This window comes from Phyllostomus discolor, chromosome 11 (assembly GCF_004126475.2).
Source record: "Phyllostomus discolor isolate MPI-MPIP mPhyDis1 chromosome 11, mPhyDis1.pri.v3, whole genome shotgun sequence".
Taxonomy (NCBI): Eukaryota; Metazoa; Chordata; class Mammalia; order Chiroptera; family Phyllostomidae; genus Phyllostomus; species Phyllostomus discolor.
The window spans coordinates 28,179,318-28,187,833 of NC_040913.2; positions in this window are offsets into that span (position 1 = coordinate 28,179,318).

The window sequence follows — 8,516 nt, forward strand, 5'->3', positions numbered from 1 at the left end:
CAAAGAGGAAAGTTAGAAAACAGAAAAGTCCTAATCTTATTGGTCAAATTTCTCTCTAATGTTCTCCACTACTTTTACATGAGCTCACACCAAAATGTAAAAACCTTTCTGTTTTTTGTTTTAAAAAAGGTACATTTCTCTCCTCGTTCGTGGTATTCTTGAACAAAGTCTTTTTGCTTGTTTAACATTGCCTGATTCAATTTTGAGAGGTCAAAACTAAGTAATGCAACCTTTAATGTAGATTTCAAGTTCAAGCTTAACCAGAGATTTTCCTAGGACACCAACATGTACGGGCATCTAAAGGACTGGCTGTGTGTGTTTGTTTGGAAAATACTTGTTCCACAACTTGAGCTGCCTCTTTGAAAGTATTATATGAAAGGAAGAGAGAGAAAAGCAAAGAATATGAGTGCTATAGCAATGTTCGAGGTATGACAGGCAGGGACTATTTTGAGTACCTGATGATGTGACTCAGACTCACCTCAGAGTCAGCCACTGTCACCTCTTATTTGAGTACTAAAGAAACAGATGTACAAAAAAAAATTAAAAACTGGTTTGCCAACAATTCTGTAAGATTCTAAACCATCCTTAAGAGCCATCTGCGTTTATATGGAGAAAATAGTACATTAGTTCCCTCTAATCTATATTTTCTCTTTCTACAGTTTCACTTACACATGGTCAATGGCAGTTTGAAAATATTAAATGGAAAATTCTAGAAATAAACAAGTTTTACATTTTAAATTGCTCTCTGTTTTGAGTAGCATGACAAAATCTAGCGCCTTTTTGCCCAGTCCCACCTGGTACCAGAATCATCCCTTCATCCAATGTATTCACACTGTATATATTACCTGTCCACTGGTCTCTTAGTGACTCTATTTGTTATGAGGCTGACTCCCATAGTACACTTTGCTTGTCCTCAAGTAATGGCTCCAAAGTGCAAGAGTAGTGATGCTGACAATATAAATATGCCAAAGAGAAACCATAAAGTTCTTCCTTTAAGAAAAAAGGAAAGTTCTCTATTTAAAAAGAAACCAAACAACAACAACAACAACAAAAGAATACATTGAGGTTGGCAAGATCTACAGTAAAAAAACAAACTTCTAGCTTTAAAATTGTGAAGAAAAATAAATAAATTTGTGTTAGTTTTGCTGTCTAACCTCAAACTACAAAAAATTATGGACACAGTATGTAGTAATTGCTTAGTTAAAATGAAAAAAAAAAACATTCAATTTGTGGGTGAAAGACATAGAAATAAAATGTTTTCTAATTGACAATATCATATTGTGTCAGAAAGCATGTGAAGACTCCAGCAAGGGATCCTCTGCAACTCTCCCTCCTGGAAATGAGTGACACCAAGCCTTTTACTGCATGTACAGGATGGTTGTACAGATTGAGAAATAGGTTTAAACTAGAAATATAAAAATACAGTCTTTACAGCACTGAAAGTCACCTGGATGATCACTGAAGTTTGCATTGCAACCTTTGGAGCAATATTTGTGTGAGTTAAAAAGAAAGAGAACAAGACAACAACTTCCAATTACAATGTTCTTTCAAAAGTTTTCAGCAAAAAACCCTTCAAATATGGAGGATTCCTAACCAGAAACATGATTTGCTCCTGACATTCAACCATCAGCATCATTGTGACTCAATGATCCAGCATCTCCCAAAGCAGTTAATTCTCCTCCTGACTCATCCTCAGAAGGTCAATAGTAGCCTAACATGACATCACTGTGCTTGTGTTATTCATCTCACTTCATTTTATCATGTAGATACTTTATCGTCTCACATCATCACAAGAAAAAGAAAGGTGAGTACAGTACAATAAGATATTTTGATATACAGACCTCATTCATAGAATTTTTATTATAGTATATCATTATAATTATTTTATTTAATTATTATTTATTGTTGTTCATCTCTTACAATGCCCAATTTATTAAACTTCATCATAGTTATGTATATATAAGAAAAAACTTACTATATATAAAGATTGGTACTATCTATGGTTTCAGGCATCCACTGGGGGTCTTGAATCATACATCCTGTAAATACGGGGGGACTACTGTATGAACTATGTGATGATGTCAACTGATTAGCTACATAAGTGGTATTAGTTGGCAGAATTAAAACCTTCTCTCAGAGTGGTAACATTGCTGGAAGGTCAATACAGTGAACTTTTGGGTAGGAAACCAAACTAGAGACAATTGCATAAACATGGAACAGTAATCTGTCTTTGTATGCATTTAAGGCTTCTGGATTAGATATCAAAACAAAGAGATAGAAGAAAAGTAGTAGATATCACATTATAGCTAAATAGCCAGTAATTATGAGATATTTTCTAGATATCCCTGAAATAATTAGCTGAAAATTTTCTGAGAAAGTTATCTATTGGTTACACAGTAGAGAAAGGGAGAATTATCGTTACCATTGACCTACACCTTCAGATGCACATGGGCAAACACCAGTCATATTTGCAATTTTCCCCATCATATCTCTTAGAATCTAATTTTGTTTTTATAAAAATCAAACCACTTTTTAAAAAAGGTTTTATTTATGTATTTTAATAGAGAGAAGAAGGGAAAGAGAAAGAGAGGGAGAGAAACATCAATGTGTGGTTGCTTCTCATGCACCCCCTGCTGGGGACCTGGCCTACAACCCAGGAGTGTGCCCTGACTGGGAATGGAACCTGGGCCCTTTTGGTTCAGAGGCCTGTGCTCAATCCACTGAGCTACACTAAACAGGGCAAAGAATCAAACCACCTTTTAAACAACACCTAGTCAGTTAGGTTTTAATTATCTCAGTGTAACTTTACTTTTTTAAAATAAAAAATTACACACACACACACACACACACACGTAAATTCTCAAATGTCTTTAGTTATGCAACCAGAAAACTTTTAAAATAAATTTATATTATAGATTTCATGAGGCAGAAATCTTCATCCCATTATAAGTCAAAAATATCAGCTATATTGGGATGTATATTGGTTAGACAATCATATAGAATGGGACAGACATAGGTTTGCATTAATTACAATAATTTTAATAATTAATAAATAATAACACAAGAATAAACTCTGCTTTACCTTCTCAAAACTGTAAACCTATTTTCCCTATCCTCTATATTTTACAGTGTTCCCTCAGATATTTCTAGTACCTGACACCATGCATAGTTATTAAAACATTATTGATTATGTTTTCTGTCCTGTATTTTACATCCTGATGACTGTTTTGTAATTACCAGTCTGTACCTAATCTTCTCATCTTTTTCACCCAGTCCCCAAAACCCCTCCTCTCTTAGCCTCAGACTCTTAATCACCACTTGGCCTTGGTACTTCCCCAGGAAGACAGCATGCCTTCCAGTTACTCCTGACCTCCCACAGGTAACATCTTCTTGCTCTTAGCAGAGACAGTGAGGAGGTCTTGTCTACCTGATCAAATTAGGATTTTTTTTCACAATTCAGGTTCCGTGAATGTTTTATGTTCTGTGTTTTCTTTTCTCTTAAATTATTACTTCTCAGAAAATCTGAATTTACTATTTCTTAAAATGTGTCTGTTTTTTAGCCTCAGTAAAATATTTTTCCTGCTATTTTTTCTTATGTATCAAAAATCTTGGGTTACAAAAAGGTGTCCTGAACTTATCATTACATTTGAAATATTTAAAATGATTCCATCTTATTGAGGGTATCTTTCATCTTTTTAAAATAATTTTGATAGTTTCTAACTCTTGTCACTTTCTTTTAAAACTGGACCAACTTAACTTTAAAGCACATCTCATTGGTGAATTTCTCTACAGAAAGATAAAATTGACACATACCCTGATAGTGATGGAAAAATTCCCTTGATTCCACACCTATTAGGTGTTGAGGGAAACTGATATCTGTTAGGGCTCCCTCTGAAAATTCCCACTATTCCTGACATATTTATTCCTGGGCTTCTTTTCCCATACTACCCTGGTAAATTATTACCCCCTCCATTCTGCACTCGAGTCTGATTTATAGTAAAATATCAAAAATTGCCACAAATTATTCTAATTACTGTCAGCACAGGTTCCTTCAGAAAAAGAATTAACCTTCAGCCAAATAATTCAAAAACTTTTATTACTTATTTTACATGTGTACATATGCACACACATATTTACATGCATGTGACTCTTTGTATATATTTATATGAATTAAAGAAGTCCGAAGTTAGTGTTTTGGTTTTTAGAGACTAGAACTAATGTTAGAATACAAGCAAATTTTCCAGTACACCTGGACGAACTGTTACACGGAGTCACCTAAGTGTTTTTGAATCATTCCTAGTTAGTTCAGCTTTCTTTACAGAATTAGTTATTGCAAGATTTGATTTTACACCCTTAATAAATGTTTCATTTAAAAATACACATACATGCAGAAACCTTGGGGGCGAGTCAACAGCAAGCTCACTGTGATCTAAAGATGTAACATCGTATTAAGAGAAAAAACAAAAACTAGGTCCAATCTTTGGCTACATAAATGAATAACAAGAAGTAGGTAGTGGATACTGTGAACAAATCAGGCAGATGGCTCTGACCATAGCTGGGGGCACCCTCATGAACTGTCGTGTTTTACAAACCTCATCTTAGAACGCCTTCACTATAGAAGATCAGATTGATCAGAGCTTTTGAACAATATCCTGTGAGAAATCACCTGTGATGATCCATTTTTCCATTCTTTTTATTCACATATTCAACAAATAAAGGTTGACTGAGAACTATGTCAATGACCCTTTCATTTTGCTGAAAGAAAAATAAAATAGTGTGATATAACATAGCAAAAGGCAATATAACACAACAAATAACATATGTGCTTTTGGTGTGTAAAGTTCAGATTCTTTGCACATTGTAAAGATAAGTGCATTGAAGAAAAGTAAAGCAAAGATGAAGAATATCATATGTTAGGAGAAAGGTGATAATGTTAAAAAGTGATGAGGGAATACCTTGCAAAAATGGTGACATTTAAGTAAAAAAACCAATGGCAATGATAAATCAAGAGGAAGTTATGTTTGGATACTTGTACTGCTTTCCAGACAGGGAGGAGCACCAACAATTAAAAATCTTATAAGGCTACAATCTATTAGCAGCCACTGAGGAAAAAGAACGAGGACAGTGAGGAGGAAGTCACTGATGGAGAAAGTAGATGAGACCCTTGAGATAAGAGCCTATGAGAGCAGTTTGGGGACATCCTTGCAGGCCATTTTCAAAACTTTGACTGTTATTGTGGGGTCGATTGGAGCAATAGGAGGGTTATAAATAGGAGAATAACATGGTCGACTTTCAGTTTTAACAAGACCAATCTGGCTGCTCTGATGTAAACAGTCTAATAGAAACATTAGTTATAAGTGTTTTAGAATAAAAAATCAAGATGTAATGATTAATTATCACCACTATTAATAAGAAGAAAAGTGGTCCAAAGTGGTGAGATTCTGGATGTATTTGAAGACTGAGGCAACAAGATATGATGATGCACTGTGTTTGGGGCTGCAAGGACAGTATTCTAAGTGTGCCTAATTGCGGTAAGCCTCTGATTAGTACTGTAGTGTCACACTGGAAAAACTTCCCTGCATCCTCAAACTTCACAAAGCAATCTTAGTAAACATTAGGAAAACTTACGGTTGTCTCTTGAGTTTTAAAATTGCTGGAACAATCCAAGATGGTGGGGGAGTAAGTGGAAGTTACACTCACCTCCTCTCAGGACCCAACTGGAAATACAACTAAAATGTAAAACAAACAACCTGCATAACCAACTGAAGACTAGCCTGAAAGAAGTCTTATAGCCAAGGATTTACAGAAGAAAGCACATTGAGATAGACAGCAGGGATGGAGAGACGAAACAGGCAGGACCCACATCCACAGTGTGGTGATAAAAATTTGAATGCATATCTGAGCTGCAAATTTTCTCCCTGAAGAGTGTGGGGCCTCAACCCCACACCGGGCTGCCCAGCACACAGCACCAGAGCCAGGATGAGGTGCCCACATAATGTCTGGCTGTGAAAACCAGCAGAAATTCTGTCCAACAAGAAGAGATAGAAGTTGGCTGGAGACATGGTCACCCTTTTAAGAAGCCAATACAGAAAATCTTGTTCACAGCCACTCACTCTGAGCTATGGCAGAGGAAGAGTGAAGTGAACTAAAGTCATGTGAGGAGGAACTGGGTTCTGCAGCTCCAAGGAGAGAGCTGAAGGGACATCAGCCAGGACCCCTGTGCTGAGTGCCCCTCCCACACTGAAGACACCATTTTTCTTGGGTGGAACATTCCCCTCCTCAGGATATCAGCCTAGGAGAGTGCAATGGCCCCAACTTCTGGATTCCCTGTCACCCCACCTTGCAGAGCTGGTGACCCACTGAGGAGTCAGCTGCCTGGTCTGGGGTTTGGAACTCTGTGCAGACCAGAGGAATGTCAGTAACTGAGTTGTGTGGCTTTGGGGCAGGAACCATTCCCTCCAATCTGTGTGAACCCGACTAGCACGTCCCACTCTTGGGAGATGCATTATCCTCTTTGTTCTGGTCTCTGGTGGCCCCACCATCCCAAATCCTGGTGACCACACCCTGCTGAGCACTAGCTTCCTGGGAGGTCTGGACAGAATCTGAGACAGACTGAGTTGTGTGGCTCTAGGAAGAGATCTCTGCCCCCATTAACCTAAACATGACTAGCACCTCCCTCTCATGGAAGATTTACTAGCCCCACCCTCTCAAGTCCTCATGACCCCTCCTTGCTGAGCTCAAGCTCTTGGTAGAATCTGGGACAGACCGAGTTGTGTGTATGCTCTAGCACCGGGGCCATATATACTGTATATGCCTAGCCAGTGCAAAGCTTTCCCAACATATGACCTAATCTTTGTTTGTTTGGGCCTGATACACTCTGAGGGCCTCATCTTGACTCTGTCACACCTCAAAGGTCTGAGGGCACCTGGCAAAGAACTACTAGACTTGGTGCACTCTGGGGCATTTGCTGAGCAGCCTCAGACCCAGCAAGGGCACCGAGTTTGAACCTGTATCAATCTGGTAAACAACTTGCCCCTACCTGGTGACTCACTGAGAACGTACCTCATGCAACTTGAGAACCACCAGAGGTTATTTTAGTGACTGAGCCTAACAGGCAGGTGGATGCAGGTACAGACAGGTGGAAGCAAAGGCAGATCTTGTGATACCTTGGGCTTTTTGCTGACCTGACCACAGGCTCAGTGCTGGTGGCTTTGGTGCAAAACTTGGTCCTTTCCACACATACCCAGGCCCAGTAGAGACAACCACAAAGTGTGGATCACTCTGTAGCTCTTAAAGGGTATTATATAACACTAGTATACATTGATTCACACAACATAGGATCACCTAAGTATGTAAAGCAAATCCCAATATACATAAAGGGGAGATCAACAGAAATACAGTCATAGTAGGGGACTTTAACATCCCATTGACTTCAATGGATAGATCTTCCAGACAAAAAATCACCAAGGGAACAGTAGCTTTAAATGACACATTAGACCAGATGGATTTAATTGAAATTTTCAGAGCATTTTATCCCAGAGAAGCAGAATATACATTCTTTTTACATGCACATGGGACATTTTCTAGGATAGAACACATGCTAGGACACAAAATAAAGTCTCAATAAATTTAAGGAGATTGAAAGCATATCGAACATTTTCTTTCCTTTTATCAAACAACTTTTCTGAATATAATGGCATGAAACTAGAAAATGATCATAAGAAAACAATTGAAAAATACACAAAGACATGGATGCTAAATAACATGTTACTAAACAATGAATTGGTTAACAATAAGATCAAGGAAGAAATCAAAAGATGCCTTAAAATAAAAGAAAATGAGAACACAACAGTCCAAAATCTAAGGGACACAGTGAGAGCAGTCCTGGGAGAGAAATACAGAATGCTACTGGTCTATCTCAAGAAACTAGAAAAATCTCATATGGACAATCTAACTTTACACTTAATCTTATATAAACAATGGCGTGATATATTTACACAATAGGATATTCCGCCATAAAAATAGAGGGAATCATACCTTTTGTGACAGCATGAATGGACCTGGAGAGTATTATGCTAAGTGAAGTAAGCCAGTCAGGGAAAGACAAATACCATATTATTCCACTTTCACTGAAAATTTAATGAACAAATAAATCAACAAACAAAATAGAAACAGACTCCTATATACCTCTTGAACAAAGAACAGACCGACAGTTGTCAGAAGGAAGGGTATTGTGGGGCTAGGTAAAAAGGATAAAGAGATTAAGCAAAAACAGTACAAACTCAGAGGCACAGACAGCAGTATAGTGATTGCCAGAGGGAAAGTTTGGGAGAGGTAGAACTGGTCAATGGTGACAAGGGAACTGACTTTTGGTGCTGAACACACAATACAATACACAGATGATGTGTTACAGAATTGTGTAATTTTATTAACCATTGTCACCCTAACATGTTAAATAATAATAAAATAAAATGTGGTAAGTAAAAATTTTTGCCCAACATTAATCCTCATACTGT